The sequence below is a fragment of the Peromyscus maniculatus genome, chromosome 12 (assembly GCF_049852395.1).
Source record: "Peromyscus maniculatus bairdii isolate BWxNUB_F1_BW_parent chromosome 12, HU_Pman_BW_mat_3.1, whole genome shotgun sequence".
Lineage (NCBI taxonomy): Eukaryota > Metazoa > Chordata > Mammalia > Rodentia > Cricetidae > Peromyscus > Peromyscus maniculatus.
This window is the reverse complement of record NC_134863.1, coordinates 1,566,419-1,589,422: the sequence shown is the minus strand read 5'-3', so window position 1 is coordinate 1,589,422 and position 23,004 is coordinate 1,566,419. Positions and strand designations below refer to the sequence as shown.

Below are 23,004 nucleotides of genomic sequence, written 5' to 3'. Positions count from 1 at the left end.
GTCTCCTCAGACTGGAGGCCTCTGAGTCCTCATCCGGAATGGGTCTCAGCTGAATTACTGCTCCAAAGCCTGAAGCTTAACCAGCCAAATGCTTAACCAGCCAAAATGCTTCTAGTTTCTGGTCCTCACGCCTTATATATCTTTCTGCTTTCTACCACCACTTCCTGGGATTAAAGGCTTGCTTCCTGGGATTAAAGGCGTGTGTCACCATGCTTGGCTATTTCCAATGTGGCCTTGAACTCACAGAGATCCAGAGGGATTTCTATCTCTGGAATGCTAGGATTAAAGGTGTGTGCTATCACTGCCTAACTAGTGGCTTTTCTGTTCTCTGACCCCAGATAAGTTTATTAAGGTACACGATATTTTGGGGAACACAATACCACCGCATATTTCCTCAAGAACTTAGACACTGTGACAAGGTTAATCTTATCTCAGAGGTGGTCTTGACTGTCACATAGAAAAATTCTAGGTATCAATAGCAATAAAGAAACAAAGAAAATGTCATTACTTAAAAGATTTTGAGGAAGCTGATATCTTCAGTAAACTGAGGCTGGCTTATTCAGAGACACAGGTTGGGTGAATTAACAGCTGTTCCATTTCCCTTCCCATGCCTTCTTCAGAGGCTATCCTGAATACACCTGTACATGCAGAGGCAGGAAAACATCATACACTCTAAAGGACCGTGAACATGGCCTTCTCCTAGTCAAACTGTTCCAGATTGTTCCAGATGTTGGTAGTTCGATTATGGTGAGCCCTGTGGACAGAACTTCTAGGAGCTAATTCCCAATTGTAACCAGTTAGATTCCTAGGGGAAAAAGCAGAGACTCCATAGAAAAGGTGGTAAACAAGTGTGAATTTGTGAGAGCATATGTGCCACCATATATGATAGCTCACTAGTGCTGAGGCCCCTGGCAACAGTTTTGTTCTGAAAACATCACCAGCCTTCGGGCCTTGATATTTACAGAAATATAAGGATATAAAATTTGGTGGTAGCTTCAGAATTTGAAATTTTTAGGATGGCTGTGAAGCCAAAAGATCTTAAAGTAACTTTTAAATTTCTACTCCATGCTTTGGAGTAGAAGGAAGCCACCACCATGATTCTCTAAGGGTCCTCAAATGCAAAGAAGAAATGTTAGGACTCATTCCCCCAAATTTCTCTTCTCTAGCTACAGGGTTGGCATCCCAGGATCAGAATATGTTCGTGATACTGAGAAGTAATTACAGGAGAAATAGTGAGGCTTCATTGTCATGGAGAAGAGTGTATGTGTTCTTCCAGTGGTGAAATGAGAGAGAAGAGAATTGGGCACAAGTAATTCCAGCTGATGGACCCTTGTCTAGAGTGACCAGAGTAATCTGAGATATCATGAAAAGACATTTTCACTGTAACAAATAATCACCTTCCCAGAACAGTAATGAATTCTACTTCTCCACACCACAGGGAGATAGAGGACTACCTGTTCAGTGACCACAATTGTTGATGAACAATATGTTTAGACTTTCTACACTTAAAAGCTAGAAGAAGACTGACACTTGAAGTGCATCTCTTAGACAGAAATCATTGACAGGCAAACTCAGCAATATTGAGAATGATAGTGCTTGTGGTAAAGAATATGATGCTGACCTTGGAGGGGAGTAGAGAAACCATGACTAGCAACACATTCCACATCCCCAGTCAGAAATCACACAGAAAGTAACACTTTTATATCTCTTTGGACTCAAATGGCAACAAACTTCCCCCAAGTTGTGTGCTTTAAGAAATGAGCAGTCTGGGAACTTTACTAGGGCATCAAATGAATAGGAAAGCCAACAAGTAATTGGCTGAAGATCGTCTGTCTAGACAAGACACATTTACAAAATATAAGGGACAGAAGACAGACTGTACTTGAGTCAGATTCTCAAGTTAGAAGCGTAGTGGGAGAGGGCTCTGATCTGCATACTTCACAGCAACAGAACCTGTAGCTGCCTAATCACTAGTTTCTACATATTATCTGCAAGGATGAAGTATTCTCTAAATATTCTCTAAATTACTGGGTAATGCTAGAAATCCACAGAGTCTGCATAAAGGGTAAAGGAATGTAGTGGGTAGCCATTCCAGCTTTGATCTGGAAGTTCCAACCCCCATTGAGACTCTGGCAACTGTCATAGGGTCCTGGAAGGCCGAGTTACAGTCCCATGCTGTTCTTCTGCCTGGTCCGTCTCAGCATCCAAACCCACAAGGGAGAGAAGAGAGCAGCCTACATGCATCTCAGGTCTTAAGGGTAGCCCTGCACCACACCCCAGGGGGAGGTACCTCAAGGTCATAGGTAGGTAGGACCGTTACCTGCAACATCTGGAGGGGCAGTGCTTCAAGGTCATAGATAGAACAGCTATCTACTACAACTGGGGGCTAAGTGAGCACTCTTTCACAATTCTTTTTTTCTTTATACAATTAATTTTTTTGGTATTGTAATTACATCATTTCCCCTTTCCTTTTCCTCCCTTCAGCTCCTCCCATGTACTGCCCCCCACACACACTCTCATTCAAATTCATGGCTTTTAAAAATGTATACTTGTGTCTGTATATGTGTATGATATATGTGTATGTGCATATATGTAGGGAGCTGCCATTCTAAGATGGCGCCGACTTCCTGGTAGCCTAGCTGTAAACAACTCCATATTTGGTTATGCTCCTAGGACTACGTGTCCTAAGGTCCGCGCATGCGTGAGTATGGTAATTGACTCCATGTCCTCAGCCTATCCCGTGGCTCCCTGTGCTTGCATTCTGGCGGGATCCAATCACAGACTGACACGTTTGCTTGAATCCCCATATAAGCAGCTGCATTTTTAGTCCTCGGGGGCCCCTCACCTCCAGCTCTCCCTTAATCAAGAGGCGCTCCAATAAAGTGTGGTCTGAGAAGAATCCTCAAGTGGTGGTCATTCTTCCTTGCTGGCCGAGGAGCTCGCCGCACATATATTCCTAAGTATATAAATATAACCTGCTTAGTCTGTATGATGTTACTTGTATACATATTTTCAGGGCTGATCATTTGGTATTGGATAAACTATTAGTGTGCTTTTCCCTGGGTAAGACAATTACTCCTGCTCTCAGTATTCTCTAGTTAACCTGTGTTTCTTTGTGTAGAGTGAAGGCCTTGTGAGATTTCTTCTGTTCACTTTAGCATGTCTTTTGTGTCATCCGTATACAGGTCATGTTTAGGCAGCCATGTTGGGAAGATGTCATGGATGTGGCTTCTCAGTAATTTCAAGGAGATACAGTATCACAACAAACATCCTGTTCCTCTAGCTCTCACAGTCTTTCTGCCTCCACATTTAGAGTACCTGAGCCTTAGGTGTGGGAGTTATCTTGTGGATGTATCAGGTGTGACTGGGCTCTACCACTTTGTATTTTGATCAGTTGTGGTTTTCTGTAATGGTCTCTGTTGCACAGAAAAGTTTCCTTGATGAGGAGTATGAATTGTACTCATCTGTAGGCATAAAAATATTTAGAATATAGTTAGGGATTATTCTGGTTAAGTGAAATAGCCCGGTAGGTTCTTAAGTGAAATAGCCCTGTGGGTTCTCCGCCAAGATCCACAATTTCACTAGTCCTGTGTATTTGGCTAGGTTTCCAGTACAACGTATGATTTTTCCTCTTGTTGAGTAAGATTTACGTCCACTTAGATATCTGCAAGCCACTATTGTCCACTTAGGAGTAGTCTGTCATGTTGGTCATTGTTGTGATTCATAAGCCGAGTATGACTATTGGTTGCTTCTCTCCTTTGGAAGCATGCATGGAACCTTCTGGTACAATGAAATCTACTCCTCTTTGAAGAGGCCTTCCAGTAAGATCCACTTACAGGGCCTCTGGGCTCTATGTCTGAAGTATATAACATATTCAGCGGTAGGGACTTCATTTTTACCTATGAGGCAAAGACAACAGCAATAGTCTATGATGCTTTAGTAGTTCTTTGGACAACCCTAACCAACATCTCAAAAGAGGGCTTCTTGTGAATGGCATTGAGTTTTTTGTTAGGTGGTCTATGGTTCTTGGGGGAAGCACTGCCAACCCAGATGGGGAATTTTCATTTAAACTCTATGTGTATATTATAGGTAGATAGTACTATGATTCCTTATGACTTTTTTCAGACATCTTTATTTTATCTTCCTCACCTCCTTTTTTTGTATTTATCTCCCCAATCAAAGTTCCCCCTCTCAATTTTCCCCCTTTTTCATCAGATTATTTGTCCCCTCCCCTGAACCCACAATTGTGCCTTTACTTTACTGTTTTCTGTAGTTATTCCAGTTATATACTCACACCTGAAGATTAGGAGCAAGGAACCTCAGATGAGAGAGAACATGTGACATTTGCTTTTTGCCATTGGGTTAACCCTCTCAGTATTATCTTTTCTAGTTCTATCCATTTACATGAAAATTCTATTTTTTTTTTACAGCTGAATAGTATTCTATAGTCTACATGTGCTATGTTTTCATTATGCCTTCATGTAGGGAAGAATGTTTAGGTGGTTTGCATTTCTTAGCCATTGTGAATAGAGCAGCAATGGACACTGCTGTGCAAGTATCTGTGGAGTAGAATGTCCAGTTCTTTGGGCATGTGCCAAGGAGTTGTATTGGTGAGTCATATGGAAGATTTATTGTTAATGTTTTGAGGATTCTGCATTCTGATTTCTAGAGTGACTAGATCACTTTGCAGTCCTACCAACAGTGAATGAGGGTCCCTTTCCCCAACCTCTTGTACTTGTCGTCAGGTATTCTGTTGATTTTTGCCATTCTGACTGGGGTAAGATGGAATCTCAAAGTTGTTTTGATTTATATTTCCCTAATTTCTTGGAATGATGAACATTTTTTGAGATACTTATTAAACATTTTTTTTATTTCTTTTCTTGAGAACTCTCTGTTCAGATCCCAAACAATTTTATGAATGGATTTTTCATTCTTTTGACTATTTTTTGAGTTCTTTATATATCCCAAATAGTAAGCCTCTGTCAGATGTATAGTTGGCTAATACTCTCTCATTCTGTGGGCTTCCTCTTCACCTGACTGATTATTGCTTTTTTAAAAGTTGAATTTATTTATTTATTTTACATCCTAGCCACAGTTTCTTCTCCCTCCTCTCCTCCCATTCCTTCCCCTCACCTCTCCTCTGCTCCACCCACACCTCTTAATCTACCCCTCCTCTGTTACTGTTCAGAAAGGGGCAGGCCTCCTATGGGTATCAATAAAGTGTGGTATATCAAGTTGTAGTAAGACTAAGCTCCTCCCCTTGTATTAAGGCTGAGCAAGGCAACCCAGTATGAGGAATAGGGTCCCAGGAGCCAGTCAAAGCATTAAGGAAAGCACCTGCTTCCATTGTTAGGAGTCCCACATGTAAACCAAGCTACACAACTGTCACATACATGTAGGGGGCCTAGATCAGTCCCATGCAGGCTCCTTGGTTGTCAGTTCAGACTCTGTGGGTTTCTATGAGGCCAAGTTAGTTGAATTTTGTGGGTTTTCTTGTGATGTCCTTGTCCCTTCTGGCTCATACAATCCTTCCTTTTTCTCTCCAGCAGAGTTCTTTGAGCTTGGTCTAGTGTTTGGCTGTTGGTCTCTATATCTTTTTCCATTGGTTATTGGATGAAGCCTCTTTGATGACAATTGGGGTAGTACCCAATCTATGAATATAGCAGAATATCAGGTATCGTTACATTGACACTTTTTTTTCTCCAATCATATTTGGTTCTATTCTAGATCTCTGGGCCATCCAGCCTCTGGGTCCTGGCACTCTAGGTAGTATCAGGGGTGGGCTTAATCTCATGGCATGGGTCTGAGGCAAGGACTGAGACAAGTCCTTGGTTGGCCCCTCTCACAATTTCTGTACCATCCTTACCCCCGCTCCCAACTCATACACATCCCATAGGCAGCACAGACTATAGGTCAATGGTTATATGGCTGGGTTGGTGTCCCAATCCCTCCACTGGAAAGCCTTGCATGATAGCAGGAGATGACCAGTTTAGGCTACATATTGCCAGAAGTCTTAGCCTTGCTAGGAGCTTTCCAATTTTTTTGCAGTGGTTTACATATTAGTTTTTGTGTTGGTTACCATGTTGTTTTTATTGTTCTGTTTCTGTAATACATCTTAAGATCTGGAATTGTAATTTCACCAGCTTTTATTTATTTGTTTACTTGTTTGCTTTGCTCAGGATTGGATTAGCCACCCAGGGTCTTTTGTAGTTCATCTGAGTTTTGGGATAGTTTTTTTTTTTTCTATTTCTGCTAATAATGGGATGGGGATTTTGATTTGGATTGCATTGCATCTGTAAATGGATTTGGGAAGGCATGTCATTTTCATATTAATTGTACAAATCCCTGAGCATGGTATATGTTGCCATTTTCTAGTTTCTTTTTCTCTTTCTTCAAAGAGCTTAAAGATTCATTGTAGAGTTCCTTTACCTCCTTGCATAGGCTTATTCCTAGATTCTTTATTTTCTTTAATGCTGTTCTGAATGAGACTATGGCCATTATTGCTTTTTATGTATGTCAGCTACTGGTGTCTAGAAGAGCTGTTAGTTTGTGCAAATTGATTGTATATCCTACAACATTCCTGAATTGGTTAATCATTTCTAGAAGTTTTCTGTTAGAAATTTTGCGATCTCTTATTTATAATACTATATTGACCAGTAATAGGGATATCCTTTGTTTTCTTTCTCTTGCCTTATTACCCCAGTTAGTGTTTGCAGCACAATATTGAAAAGAAGTGGGGATAGTGAGCAGCCCTGTATCATTTCCTGATTTCAGTGGGATTGCTTCAAGCTTTTCTCCATTTATGATGATGTTGGCTGTGGGGTTCTCACATATAGCTTTTACTGTTCCCTCTTAATCCTACTGTTCCTGGGATTTTTATCATGAAATCCTACTGAATTTTATCAAAGTCTTTCTCTGTATCTATCTAGATGATCATGTGGATTATATATATATTTGCCTTGTAGTGCTGCTTTTTAAACCATTGTCTCAAATGTTTATTATCTTTTTGGGTTAAGACATTAAATATCCTAGCTATATATATATATATATATATATATAATATATATATATTATAATATATATTATATATAATATATATATATAAATAATATATATATTATTGTTGCAAGAGAAGAAATATATTAGTGTTGCAATACACATATACATATTTATAGTAAATTGACTTAGTTACAAAACTGTATATTAGAAGTCATTTCTTATGCCTGTTAATCATCCTGTCTTTAGCCCACATCACCCCTCCACACTCTGTAACCACTCTTCTTTTTATACTTAAGCCTTCGTATTATTTGTATTTTGAGAAATATCTATTGTTATTGCATCTCATAGACTGACCTTCATTGTAAAACTAGAAACTCCCACCAATGTGTAATTTACAAGACTAAAGCTTGATATATTGTTCACTTGATTTGTAGAGATGCTTTTAATGTGTTCAGAGATTTTGGTGTGTTGTATTTTCATCTTCATTTAGTCCCAGAAACTTGTAATTTGTTTCTCAATTTCTTCTTTGATCCATTAATCATTCAGTGATGAGTTATTTAATCTCCATTGTTAGTGTATTTATTGGAGTTTGCTGCTGATTTTAAGCTTTATTGAATGGCTGACAGGATAGGATACATGTAGTTACTTTAATTTTTCTGATTTTGTAAGGATTTGTTTTATGTACCAGGATGTGGTCTATTTTAGAGAAGCATTCATGTGATGAAGAGTAGAATGTATTTTCTTTGGTGTTTGGGTACAATAGTTTGTGGATATATTTTAAGTACATTTGATGTACTATGTCAATTAATTCTGGCATTTCTCTGCTTATTTAACATCCAGATGAACTGTCTATTAGAGAAAGAGTGGCACTGAATCACATACTATAAGTAGATTGATGTTAATATGTGTTTGCAATTCTAGTAGTATATATATATATATTTTTTTTTATGAAATTGGTTACCCCAGAATTTGGCAGAAGAATCATTAGGATGTCTTCTTGGTTAACTATTTCCTTGACTATATTGAAGTGTCCCTCTTTATCTCTTTGAATCACTTTTACTTTGAAGTCTATTTTGTCAGATATTAAGCTAGCAATGACTACTTGCTTTTGCTTCTTGGTCCTGTTTGATTGATGTACTTTTGTCCTTCCTTTCACTCTAGGACAGTGCCTATCTTTAAAGCTAAGATGAGTATCTAGTAAACAACAGTAGATGCATTTTGTTTCTTTTCTCTTTCTTTTATTTTTTTTTCTTGAAACATGATCTCACTATGCAAAACAGGTTGACATCTAACTCACAGAGATCTGCCTGCCTCTGCCTACCAAGTACTGGGATTAAAGGTGTGCCACTACACTTGGCTGGATTTTCTTTCTTGATCCTTTCAACAAACCTAAGTCTTTTGACTAGAGAATTAAAGCTGTTAATGATTTGAAATAGGTGTGTTTGTTGCAGGCATCATGTTGCTGATTTGGGGTGTTGTTTGTGTTCTCAATGGTACTATGAGTTGCAGTAATTATAGCTTTGTATTCATTTCTGTAATCTCTTAGCTATGCTCACTCCTCTCTTCAGTTAGAAATATTGCCTCTTGTATTTTTTTTTTTAGATTTCTTATCTTAGACATAAAATTTTTAGGCTGCTTATTCCATGGAAGTTTTTCTTTTCCTTCTTTAACTAAGGTAGATAGTTTTTGTGGATATATTACTTCTGGTTGGATTTTGTTGTCTTCTGGGACAATGCATTGCTTCAGGCTCTTCTCTCTTTCAAAATTTCTTTTGGAAATCAGTTGTTATTCTGATGTAGTTTCCCTTATATATGTCTTTCCCTCCCTCTGGCAGCTTTCAAAACACTTTGTTCTGTATACTTAATGATTTAACTATGTTATGAAACAGGTATTTTCATTTTTGGTCTTGTCTATCTTGTGTTTTGTGTGCTTCTTATATTGATGTGTATATTGATGTCTTTCCTTAGTTGGTAAAATTTTCTTCAATGATCTTGTTGAAGACCTTGTCTATGCCTTGGAACTGGGATTCTTCTCCCTCGTCTCTTCCTGTAATTTGAAAGTTTGTTCTTATGATATTCCATATTTCTTATAGGTTACTTTTCTAGTTTTTTTTAATTTAAAATTTTATAATTTTTGTTTATTTCATCTAAATCCTCTTTTTTTTTTTAAAGTTTTTTTTTTTTTTTTTTTAGAGACAGGATTTCTCTGTGTAGCTTTGGAGCCTGTCCTGGATCTTGCTCTGTAGACCAGGCTAGCCTCGAACTCACAGATCCATCTACCTCTGCCTCCCGAGTGCTGGGATTAAAGGTGTGTGCCACCACTGTCTGGCATGAAACATATTTTTAAATGGAACAAAAAAATTGAGATTATAATATAATTACAATATTTCTCCCTTATCTTTCCTCCATCCAAACACTCCCATATCTCTCTCTCCACTCCCCTTCAAATTTATTGCTTCTTTTTTAACCAATTGTTAGTGCATGTTTGTATATATACAAATAAATATTCTTTTTTTTTTTTTTTTTTTTTTGGTTTTTTCGAGACAGGGTTTCTCTGTGTAGCTTTGCGCCTTTCCTGGAGCTCACTTGGTAGCCCAGGCTAGCCTCGAACTCACAGAGATCCGCCTGCCTCTGCCTCCCGAGTGCTGGGATTAAAGGCGTGCGCCACCACGCCCGGCTATGCAAATAAATATTCTTAAACATAACTTATTTAGTCTATATAATGTTATTTTCATTTCATTTTAGTCTATATATGTAAATTTCCAGAGCTGACTGGCATTGGACAACCAATTTGTATCCTTTTCCCTGGAGAAGGCCACCTCTACCTTTCTCAGCATTTTTCAGTTATGTATAGTTCTTTAGGTAGGGTTGAGCATTTGTAGGCTTCTCCTGCCACAAGAAGTTGGTATGTTCATTGGTGTCCTCTGTGTTAAGCTTATGTTTGAGCAGTCATGTTGATGAGATTTTATGGGTATAGCATCTGATATTACTAGGAAACACAGTCTCACAGCAAAATCTACAATGCTCTGGCCCTTGCAATCTTTCTGCCCTCTCTTCTACAATATTTCCTGTGCCTTGGGTGTGGGAGTTTTTTGTAAATCTATTCATTAGGCATTCTCTTGGACTCTACAACTCCATATTTTGATTGGTTGTGGTTTTCTGTAGTGTTTTCCATTCATTGCAAAGAGAAGTTTCCTTGTTAAGTGATAAATACTACACTTATTGGTTGGTATAAGGAAAAATGTTTGTGGATTGTTGTTAGGGATTATGCAGGTTTAGTAAGTTAATGATTGTGTATTCTTCTCTAATAATGACAATTTCACTAACACTGAGTTTCAAGTACCAGGTGTGGTCTCCTTCTTATTGAGAGGGTCTTAAGTCTAATTTGTGAGCAGTTGGTTACTACCAAGGCATGTGTACCACTACTTCACCCTTAGGATTATTATGCCATGCTGGTCCTTGATGTAGTTCATGAGTGTCATAGCTGGGAGGGACTCTTGGTTGTGTCCTTCCTTTGGAACCTTTCATAGCACCTTCTGGTACTATGAAAGCTAGCCTTTAGGGAGAAGGTGCAACAAAACTTTTCACTTCATCACCAAGAAGCAAAAATGGGAGAATGGGACTAGAGTCCAACAAGCCCTTTTGAGGCTACCTTCAATGATCCAAGAACATCATTGTAAAATTCTATAGATAAAGGGTTTCAGCTCCTCCCCAAAACAACCCCTTAGGGAATCAAACTTTCACCCTTTGGATTTTTGGGTGAAATTTATGATCCAAACTCTAGTGCAAGTAACTTACTATCTTATAAAGAGGATGAAGATCTTAATCTGTAAAGGCCATCATGTGGTGGTATTGTGTTCCCCAAAATATTGTGCACCTTAATAAACTTATCTGGGCTTAGAGAACAGAAAAGCCACTAGGTACTTAAGATAGGCAGTGATAGCACATGCCTTTAATCCTAGCATTCCAGAGGCAGAAATCCATGTGTTCAAGGATACAGCCAAGCATGGTGACTCATGCCTTTAATCCCAGAAAGCGAGCCTTTAATCCCAGGGAGTGGTGGTAGAAAGCAGAAAGGTATATAAGGCATGAGGATCAGAAACTAAAAGCATTTGGCTGGTTAAACTTATAGCTGGTTAAGCTTTCAGGCTTCTAGCAGCACAGTTCAGCTGAGAGCCATTCTGGATGAGGACTCAGAAGCCTCCAGTCTGAGGAAACAAGACCAGCTGAGGATCCAGAAAGGTGAGATAACTGTGGCTTGTTCTGTCTCTCTGATCTTCTAGCATTTCGCCCCAATACTTGGCTCCGGGTTTGATTTTATTAATAAGAACTTTTAAGATTCATGCTACACCTTCATGCTTTATTGGTTTTGTATTTGATGTGTTGTCATGAAAAATTCCCTTGCTTGGTGCTTTTGTTTTGCTCTTGGCATATTGACTCACCAGCAGAGGGAGCCCATGGTAATTAACTTGATAGCTTCCCTAGTCATATTATTCTGCTAACAGTATGAAGGGAAACATGGAAGATAACTGAGTAACATCATTTACTTTGGTTTTAGGACATGAAAGGTGAAAACATGACATTTTCCAAGGAGAGCTTCCAGGTAGGATGAAGTTAGAGGGTATGCATTACCAATCTCTTCCAATCCCTAACATAATTTTGTTTTGTTGTTCTTGGGTTTTTTTTTTGGGGGGGGGGTTGTTTTTGAGACAGGGTTTCTCTGTGTATCCCTGGCTGTCCTGGAACTCACTCTGTAGACCAGGCTGGTCTCAGAATCAGACTCACAGAGATCCACCTGCCTCTGCCTCTCAAGTGCTGGGATTAAAGGTGTGCACCACTACCACCTGGCAAAATATATATATATATATATGCTGGGCAGACAGTTTAGTGGGCAGACAGTTTAGTGGGTAAATTGTTTTCTTCACAAGTATGAGCACTGGAATTTGAACCCCAGCACTTATGTAAAAGCTGGGTGGGTATGGCAGCCCACCTGTAAACTAGGTAGATGGCAACAGGAGATCCTTAGGGAAAGCTAGATGGATAAACTAGATGAATCATAGATCTTTGGGTTCAGTGAGAGGTCCTGCCTTTGAGAGGGATCGAAGAAAATGCCTGATGTCAACTTCTAGCTTCCACATATACATGCATACATGTACACATGCACTACTATTCATGTCTCCCCACTACACTAAAGAGCATGCAAACTTACCCACATGTGAAGTATGTGCACCCATGCATCCACCCACCCACAACCACACACACACACATATTCACATGGATTATCCAAAGTTAAGATAGCCAAAGCATTAGATCTTTTGAAAGGCGAGGTCCTGAATATAATAATATACTTACTTTAGGAACTCTTAACAAACATGTGTTTCCTTTGTTTTCTGTATGCTTGAAGAGATGGGATCCTAACTTAGAAATTATCAGGCATTTATTATGTTTAAACACTATTTGTTTAATAAGTACACATACAGGGCTCATGTGTACTTAGTGTCCTTAGTGTCTTAGTGTCCTTAGTAGGACTAGTGTCCTTAGTGTCTCTATGTTTGGACTTCACTCATCAGTGTGTAACACTGCTTACCATTTGCTTAAAGCAAGGCTGATTTCTATGAATAAGATTCACCAGAACTTAAACAGTCTCAGAACTTCTTGTTTGCTTATAAAATAAAGATCCTCTCAATCATTTTGTCTCTGAGTAGAAGGACAAAATAAACATACTTGTTAAAATACAGTAAAAAAATCATAATAATTTGAAATTTGTTTCAAGAATTGGCACACAGAAGAAAACCATACTGAATAATATTTATAAGGTTGATGATAATGAAAATATTTGCATAATGTCACTTGGATCTTATTCTGAACTTAGGACTTTGCCTTTGTTGTATAATCATGTTTTCCATCTTAAACTCTGGCTTTTTATTTCTCCCTTATAATGGATGTATTGGCAACTACCTGAGTAATTTTCACTTCATCGGTAGTTTCAAATTTTCATAAATTTGCTTCTCATAATAGCTATCTTTCTTAGCTATACTTTGGAGAAGATAAGTCATAGAAGAATGACAATGTTTGTTTTTTAAATATATTCAGTTCTTGAATCTGGCCATGCTTTTACAAAAAGTCTTGGCAAAGGAAGGGATTTAAGTCAGATGGAATTTCCCTCTACAATGTTACCATTAATGATTATTTTCTTAAAGATTTAGTGTCTCTGAATAAAAAGAATACTTTGTATACCACTTAGGTTAAACTATAGATATCTGCTACACAGTTTTTTTATATATGAAAATTTTAAGGACTCTGTAGTGCTTTTTATTCAGTAAATACAAGAGAACTTTGGAAATGGAGCAGATAGATTGGATGACCTCAATACAAGGAGTTTGGGAAACTTGAGGTGAGGCTGACAGCCAAGTTGACAGTATGGCAATCCAAGAATAATGGGGTTTCATGAACTCTAGGCTGCTGAGCCATAAGCATAATTAAAGATGGAGCATGGGAGAGGGGTAATATTTATGCCAGATGGTGAACAATGGGATGTTCATGTATATAACCCCACAGCAAAATGATAGTCACTTACAAAAGTATTTTGTGGAAACTTTAAGATTCAGGTAGAAAGATGCAGAATTGTGGAGCCTAAGACTGAGTTGTGAGAGTTAGTGTTAACTGTTAACTTCATAGAATCTATAATCATCTAGGAGAAAAGCCTGTAGGCATACCTCTAAGGAATTTTCTAGGTTAAGGTTAGTCTCTGGTAATGTCTATAAGAGATTATCCCAATAACATTGATATAGGAAGATCTGTCTTAACCATGGTGAGACTTTCTTTGGGTGGGGAATCCTGGATACTATACAATAGAAAAAAATCACACTGAGCACTAACATGCAAACATTCTGTTTCTTAGCTGTGAATGCAACGAGGCAATCTGCTTCTAGCACATTCCTTGCTGTTACAGGCTGTACTTTGAACAGTTATAGTCATAATAGCATCTTTCTTTCTTAAGTTTCTTTTGTCAGGGCATTTTACCATAACAGGAAAAGAAACTAACCTAGAGGAACCATTTTTGAGAAGGAGGAACTGCACCTGGGCTGTAGGCTTCCAATTGTGTGCTCTAAATGTAGAAGCAGACCCATTTAAACCCAAGTGTTCTTGGCTACAAAAGTGTTCAGCCTTGATCTTGCTACAGGCACCTTCTTACAAGCTGAGACATGGGAGGATCCATGCCCATACATACCTTAAAGGTTGACCAATCTTCTTGAGTTGTTGGCCAAAGGGGTCCAATAGACTTCTCCCAAATATCACAGATTGTTACCAAGGCTATTGGTTATCCTCCACAACCTGATGGTAAGGCCCTACTGCTGAAGATACCACTTACTTCTGTCATTAAATATACAGAAATTGAGAACTGGTACCAAACTTGAAGCTTCACCCCTACTGACTAGCATTTATGGTGCTGCAGAGGTTACTTTTTAACCAGAGGTTAAAAGTAATCAGTAATCTCACTCAGATACCAACTCTGACCTAATCTCACCCAGATACCAATTCTTCAATATTCAATGGTGACCTGTCTACAAAACACACTGGCGCAATAGTGGCACAAGTGTTATGGGAGTAAACAACCACTTTTTGACTGACTTTTTTTTAGGCCCATTCCATGAAATGGAACCTATACACGACACTGCTAAAGTGTTCAAAAACTTGAGGTTACATAAGTCATGGACCCAGGGGAAATCTGCTATTATTATTTTGTTAAATGAACCTAGTAATAAAATGACTCCTAATGAAATATTGCTATATCCATAGATCCATGCATCATACAACTGTTATCAGAAGCTTTTTCTTATAGTAGATGGTAATTATCACAGAGACTCACAACTGGGCAACGTGCAGAGAATGAGAAATTTTGAAGCACCCAGTCCTTCCCTTAAGGTTCAGGGATCTACATGGAAGAGAAGACAGAATGATTATAAGAGTCAGACCAGAAACTCTTTGAAATGAACACTTGCAAATAAAGATATATGGACAAAAAGATTTACTGTATGGCTCACTGTGTCACACTACAACTTCCATGACAAGACTTGTTTTCCTTTTTTTTTCTTTTTTACTTAAATTTTATTGGTAGGGGGATGCTGCAAGGGCATAAGGTAGATATGAATGAGAGGAAATGAATGGGATTGAGATGCATGATGTGAAAGACACAAAAATAAATAAAATGAAAGTTAGAAAAAAGTCAGATGTGGAGGATGATTCCATGGAAATAGTGTCTTTTAGACACAACAAGGTTGATGCACATATAAACTTATAGAGACTATGAAAGCAAGCACAAAATCTGCACAGGTTCAACTCAGACAAAATCCTAGCATTGAGAAGGGAAAGTAGATAAAGTCCCACCCTGAACAAGAAGCTATTTGTGATTGATACCTGTTGGGAAAGGTTAAAATAGTTTTCTCCCTATCCCCATGATGTCTCCCTCTATCATTGCTCTCCCACTCCATCCCTGTTTCAGGTTGACCATCCCATTCCCTTCTGTTCTCATCCCCCATCCCCTATCCTCTATTGCCCACCCCTCATCCCCAGTTTACTCTTAGAGATCTCATCTATTTCCCCTTCCCAGGGTGATCCATGCATCCCTCTTTGGATCCTCCTTGTTAACTAGCTTCTCTGGAGCTGTGGGTTGTAGGGAAGTTTCCTGGAATCTACAAGGATGACTCCAGCTTAGACTACTAGCAATAGTGGAGAGGGTACCTGAACTGGCTTATCCCAGTAATCAGATCAGTGAATATCCAAACTGTCATGATAGAGCCTTTCTCCAGAAACTGATAGAAGCAGCTGTGGAGATTCACAGCCAAACACCAGGCTGAGCTCCAGGAGTCCAGTTGAAGAGAGAGAAGAGGGATTCTATAAGCAAAGGACATCAAGATCATGATGGGGAAACATATAGAGACAACCAAACCAAACTAGTGGGAACTCATGAAATTTAGACGAACACCTGTGAAGTCTCCACAGGACTGGACTTATCCCTATTCATAAGTGAGACAGTTGTGTAGCTTGATCTGCTTAAGGGACTCCCTGAAAGTAGGATCAGGATCCATCTGTGGTGCATGAGCTGGCTTTTTGGAGCCCACTACCTTGCACAGCCTTGAGGCAGGGGAGGGGTTTGGACCTGCCTCTACTGAATCTACCAGGCTCTACTGACTCCCCATGGGAGGCCTTACCTTCTTATAGGAGAATGGGGGGTGAGTTGAGGGGGGAGGCTGGAGGGACAGGAGGAGGGAAGAGGGGGATCTGTGATTGGTATGTAAAATGAATAAAAAAAATTTCTTACTAAAAATTAGTTTCCTTCAATGGACTGACACTGGACAAATCAACCACAGACATAAGGGCAGACTTCATGACTGTAGGTATATGACATTATGCCTAGGTCTTCAACTGTGTTCCATTGATTAACATGTATGTTAGTATGCCAATACCCTGCTTTTTTTTTAACCATATCTGTGTAATACTGTTGTAGTCCTGCCCTGATCTGTTGAATGATCCTTGAATGGAGGATTGAGGATTGAGAAATGATAGATATAAAATATAGAGAGATATAGATGAAGAAAAAGGCAGACACAGGATTACTTCAGGACAGCTTTGGGTCAATGCCACAAATGCCTGAGTTTATTACTCACAGCCTATTTATACACAAATTAAGGGGAACAAAAAGACCTCACCCTTGCAAGGACATCACAGTTCAAGGTACAAAGTACAGACAAGTGTAAACACCTCCTTAGTACTCAAGACATCTGGAAACCACGCCTTATGGCAAAGCATCCTGTAATTAGGCCTTGAAGTACAAGACACCTGGTAACCATGCCTTTGGCCAAAACATTCTATTATGCAGCCTCGTGGGGGGGAGGTGAAACAAGCTCAGACTCCCTGACCTTGAGTCAAGATAGAATAAGGTTTTACTATGAAATCTTTGTGGGCCCCTACAAATACAACTTGAAATATGGGATGATGATATTTCTAGGAGTTCTTTCATTATTCAGGATTATTTTAGTCATTATTTGGCTTTTGTATGTCCATATGAAATTTAAGATTATTATTTTCTATTTATGTGAAGAAATGTGTTGGAATTGTTATAGGGATTGCATCGAATCTTTAGGTTGCTTTTTGTAGGATGGCCATTTTCACAATACTAATTCTACTAATTGATGAGCATGGGAGATTTTTCCATTTTTCAATTTCTTCAATTTTTTCCTTCAATGTCTTAAAAAGTTCAGTTACACAAATCTTTGTTTTTTGTGTGCTGATTTTGTATCCTGCTGCTTTGCTGAAAGTGTTTATCAGTGTAGGAGTTTCCTGGTTGAGTCTTTACTGTATAGAATTATATCATTATCAAATAAGGATAATTTTGTGTCTTTTTTTCCTATTTGTATCCTCTTGATCTCCTTCAGTTTTCTTAATACTCTAGCTTTCAAGTACTATACTGAGTAGGTATGGAGAAAATAGACATCCATGTCTTGGTCCTGATTTTAGTGGGAATGCTTTGAGTTTCTTTTCATTTAGGATGATGTTGATTGTGGGCTTCCTGTAAACTGCCTTTGTCATGTTGAAATATGTCCTTTGTATTACTGGTCTCTTCAGGATTTTTATCATGATGGGATATTGGACTTTTATCAAAAGCCATCTAATGAGATGATCATCTTTTTTTCCCTTCTTTTAGACTGTTTATATGTTAGATTATTTTGGTAGTTTGAATATAATTGGCCCCCATAATCTCATAGGGAGTGGCACTATTAGGAGGTGTGACTTTGGTAGAGTGGGTATGGCCTTGTTAGAGGAAGTGTGTCACTGTTGGGGCAGGCTTGAGGTTTTCTCTGCTCAGGATACCGAACAGTGTCTCAGTCAATTTCCTGTTGCCTACAAGATAAAGGACTCTATGCCTGCCTGCATGCTGCCATGCTCCCAGGGTGATGATAATGGTCTGAACCTCTGACTGTAAGCGAGCTACCCCAATTAAATGTTTTTCCTTACAAGAGTTGCTGTGGCCATGGTGTTTCTTCACAGCCCCCCAAAATCCTAACTAAGTTATGTTTATTTATTTATTTATTCCTTTATTTATTTATTTGTTTGTTTATACTGAAACAGCCCTGAATCACTCAGATGGAGCTATCTTGATCATGTTGCACAGACTTTTTTGGTGTGTTCTTAAATTTGATTTGCAAGAATTCTTTTTTGCAACTATTGAGTTTTTGCATCAATGATCATAAAAAACCATTGGTCTATACTTTTCTTTTTTTTTTGACTCTCAGTGTGGTATTATCAGGGTAATAGTGGTTTATAAAAAGTGTTGAGAATGTCCCCCATTTCTATCTGTAGAAGGATTTGAAGGTACTGGTGTTAGTTCTACTTTGAAGGGCTGGGAGAATTATAAGCTAAATCCATGTCACCTTTTTAGTTTGGAGAGTTTTAATTACTACTTCTGTTTCACTGGAGGTTTGTTTAAATTATTTATTTCATTACACATACAATGTACGTGTGTGTGTGTGTGTGTGTGTGTGTGTGTGTGTGTGTGTGTGTTTAAATATACTGAAACAGAGATCCCAGAAATAAATTCAGATTAGTCATCAATCTTTAATAAGGGCATCAAGTACACAAAGTAGACTAAGAACAGAATACTCTATAAATTTCAGTGGGAATACTGGTTATCAACTGGAGAAAGAATGGAATTAACTCTTATGCTATCAACAAAACAATTTTTAACTAACAAAAACTTAAATTTGAGATCTGAAATTGAAGAACTAGAAGACGTAATACCCCAAAAACCTCATTGGTAATGATTGTTTTTGGATATGTGATCAAAAGTAATAAAGATAAAAGTAGGCAAGTAGGACCAACTTAAACTCCAAAAGTTTACAGCAAGGAAATAGTAAAATGAGAAGATAGCCTATAGAGTATTATTCAAGCAAGAGGTTAGTGTGTAAAATACATGATACTCATACAATAAAGCCATTTTTTAAGGTGCATAGAATATGATGGACGTTGTTCCAAAGAAGGCATACAAATGTCAACAAGTGTGCTATGTCAATAATTGTTAGAGAAACACAAGTCCGAGCCACAGTGAAATATCACCTCATCTCTATTGGAGTGAAAACACAAGTGACTGGTAGGGACCAATGTGGAAAAAAAGAAGCCTGCATACTGTTGGTATGCATGGAAATTTGTATAACCATTGTGTAAATGGTATTCATTTCCTCAAAAAACAAAGATAGTGTTACTATATGACCCAGTAACCCCTCTACTTGTTACCTATACAAAGGAAACAGGATCAATATGACTAACAGACATCAGCATGCCCTTCTTCAAGCAGCATTAGTCACAATAACCCCAACAGGAATAATCCAAGTATGTGTCAGTTGAATGACCAGATTCACAATACTGGTGTACACACACAATGATGTATTACTCAGTGTTGGAAAAAAACAGGAATTTCTATATTTGAAACAGCATGTATGAACTTGAAGTAAGCCAAAAATAGAAAGAAATGCTGAATGAGTTCACTTATGCATAAAATCCAAAGAGTAGAAGAGTAGTTAGTAGGAGTTAGGAAATATGAGGAATGGAGAGGTGTTGGCCCAAGGGTCTGAACATTCTGATATGAATATATCACGGATCTAATATTTGTTACAGTGACTGTAGTCATCAAAACTATGTCATATACTTGAGATTTATGCAGATATCAAATCTTAGATAATCTTTCTACATACACAAAAGGAAGTTAAGCTCATTGCGGTAATAATGTTAAGATGTATATGTGTTTATAATAAATAAGGTGCTTATGTTTAACATTTAAAATGGGATGAATGCCTCATTGGAAGAAATAGGGAGCTTGAGTTCTCAAATAAGATAGTAAGTCACTGGTCCATTGGGGTCTACATAACCTTAAAAGTGTTCCTGCTTCTCTCCTCTCCTCTCTCATAAGATTCTTCCTCTTCCTCCTCACTGCTTAGTGGGAATGGTACAGCCCCTGTGCATGCTGTGTGAGCACTCTTATCAGTGAGTTCTTGGGTTTTTGAAACAGAGTCTCTTTATTAGCTTAGGCTGGCCTTGAACACACTCTGTGGCCCAGACCTCAAATTCATGATCCTTCTGCTTCTCTCATCCAAGTTCTGAGATTATAGACATGTGTCACAAGGCCCAGCCACAGCCCCTCAAAAAGACTCTTGGGTGGTTGGGGAAAATCAAAAAGCATTCTTTAAGCACATGCTAAGGACCTGGCCCATTTCCAACACTATTGGTTGTTCCTCCGTTTGAGGAAATAGGGAGGTTATGGCTGTTTCTTGGATTTTTAATACAACATGCAGCTAAACCAAAGTGATCTATTCCCCTTGATCTGATTTTTTTTCTCTTGGTTAGTAGTAATGACTCAGTTTGTGCTTTTGTGTTTTTACCTCTCTACCCCATTTCTTAACAGTTTTCAACATTTCTTATACTCTTCTTTTATTTTTGTGAAGCCCCCAAAATGGCTGTGGAACACATCCATATGATACCACCATGATCAGAAAACTGGAGGCCAGAGAAATAGCAAGATTTTAGGTTATTCCACATACCTGTGTCTCTGCTACATTCCATACATTCTAGTAGACTTTGGAGTTGTTCTCTCTGGATGTCCTGGTGCTGATTAATGAACTAACTGTAGTAGTCCGAGTTTTGATTTTGCACTGTGAAATCTGATGTACATTAGTGAAATGGCAGGAGAGCCAATGGGCTGGCTATAACAAGCCACACAAAAAGGTCTTGTAAAGCCCCTTTTTCAGGCTCAGTTCTCACAACTATACTGACTCAGCAACAACATGTCAGCCACCACAGAGTCCTATTCATAAACGCATGTTTTTGAAAGGAAGGTCCACAGGCTCTAAAAGTGAGTATGGAGACAGTGACATCATAATGGTCTTTATTATTTCAGGTTAGGCTGACACCCCCTAAATCATAGAGGCAGCAGGTAGATTTTTCCACATGGGGGAAGTCTTTCTTTTCTTTCCAAAGCTGGATGACTGGGAGGTGTGAAGAATGCACATTCCTCAGAGTGACAGTGTGGGTGGAATAAAGGTCCACACAACTCCCATTTCATTTTATTTTGTACAGTTGCCACTTCAGAAGTTGAGTGCATTAATTTTTATAAGGCACAGCTAGGCCTAAGCTTGCACACAGGCTTTTCTTTCTGTGGCCAGGCTGAAGAATATCTGAAGAATACCTGAAGAATATCTCAGGACATACTTCTTTAAGGCCTCCTTTTGAATAAGAAATTCCCATTTTTGGTGGCATTTACATGGAAGTCAAGGGTCACATCAACAAATATCAGTTTCCTAAGAATGTAGAACATTTTATTATAGCTTAGTGAAGGACATGAATTTTTCCTGTGAAAATTTTATGGATGGGACTGATAAATTCAGTTTGAGAAGGAGATAGAAAAGAGCAAGTGATAGGGACTTGTTAGGAAGTGCTTAAAACACTAATGCATGGAGATGTGAGTACACATGCACATGTGTGTACATGTGTCCATCTTGTGATTGCATAGATGTGCATGTATATGTGGGTATTGTATACCTATACATGCTTATGCATATATATGTGCATAGATGCAGAATAATTGAGGTGGAGTGGGTCAGAGTGGGATGTGGAAGTTGTATAAGAGTACCTTTCAAAATGTTTAGATGCATGTTAGGGCTTGAGTAATTAAAATTATTTGTATATATAAACTGTACTTCATTTTACTTTATTTGTATATATAATACATACACACATTCACTCACTCACTCCATCATAAGCAAACTCCAAAAAGTAGGGGAATAGTAGTTAGAGCATTCTTAACGATAACCACATCAGCCAAGTTGCCCCCTTTTCTCTCACTTTTATATGAGGCAGTATTTACCTATGTGGCTTTTGATTCTCCTCATTTATCCTTTCAAGTTCTGGGATTCCAAGCATGCACCACCACACTCAGCTTCAAGCCAAGCTTTAGGTATGGACAATTTCCACAGGATTTGGTTGTTGTTGTTGTTTTTTAACATGAGGTGGGGGGCAGTGTTGGCTAGGGGAGACTAGAAAAACAACTTGCTGAGCATGGGAGTTGGCTTAGGCCTTCCAGGCTTTCTTTTCTACTGGCTGTGGTTTTCTGCATTTATAGTTTCCTTTCTGTCCTGAAGCAGCTGCATTATTGCAAACCCGATGTGGTGCTAAAGAGAAAGATAAATCCATGTTGAGAGTAATGATGATGCACTTACACTTACATAACACTCCCAATCTAGAAGGATCCCAAAGTGCAATGTAAACCTCCTAGAAGGGCTACAGCAATGTCTTTTGAAACTGCAGAGAACTGGACAGGTGGAACAGCAAGGTGACTTGACATTTGTTTACTGACAGTATCTGCAGCAGCGTGTCTTTGGATTGTATGGTCAGGGACAAAAAGCTTTACTCTGTGTGTGTGTGTGTGTGTGTGTGTGTGTGCGTGCGCACGCGTGCGCACACGCACACATGCATGTACGACTGGTAAAACTTATATAATATTCTAGCTCAGGAACTTAGCAAAGATTAATTTCCTTCTGTTTCACAGATAAGAATTAGAAATACATGTTGATGCATGTCCTGTACAGTGTAATATGCTTGGTTGATGGGTGAGCAGCTGGGCACACCTTGCAGGCCCTTCTGGGCTGTTGTATGGCTACAGGAAAGAAGAGATCTTGCTGGACTCCACCTTTGCCTTTCTCTTGCTCAGGCATATTTCTCTACTTATCCAACTCAGCAAATTCCTTCCACCTTTGGGTGTACTACTGCTATAACATCTGCCTGCTTTTGTTTAAGAACTTGCCCTTTCAGATCATTGACTAAATGCTAGTGTGAAAAAATGTGCTTATTTTCATGATGGTATATCCCAATCTGAAATTATGTTTTGTTTCTCTCTATATGCTGACTTTTGAGTTACTCTTCAACTGGCATATGAGTTCTCAAGTCAGGTTGCTTCATT

The 23,004-nt window shown here is 38.6% G+C and overlaps 1 long non-coding RNA gene across 1 annotated transcript in view; it reads right to left on the bottom strand.

Moving 5' to 3' along the window:
• LOC121821549 (uncharacterized) overlaps positions 1 to 20,882 on the bottom strand; it is a 36,704-nt gene extending 15,822 nt beyond the window's left edge. The window contains exons 1-2 of the long non-coding RNA XR_013043621.1: positions 20,591 to 20,882; positions 14,869 to 14,934 (exon numbers count right to left, since the gene is read on the bottom strand). This is a non-coding gene — a long non-coding RNA (uncharacterized LOC121821549). The remainder of the gene's footprint in view (positions 1 to 14,868; positions 14,935 to 20,590) is intronic.
• Positions 20,883 to 23,004: the final 2,122 nt, after the last annotated feature.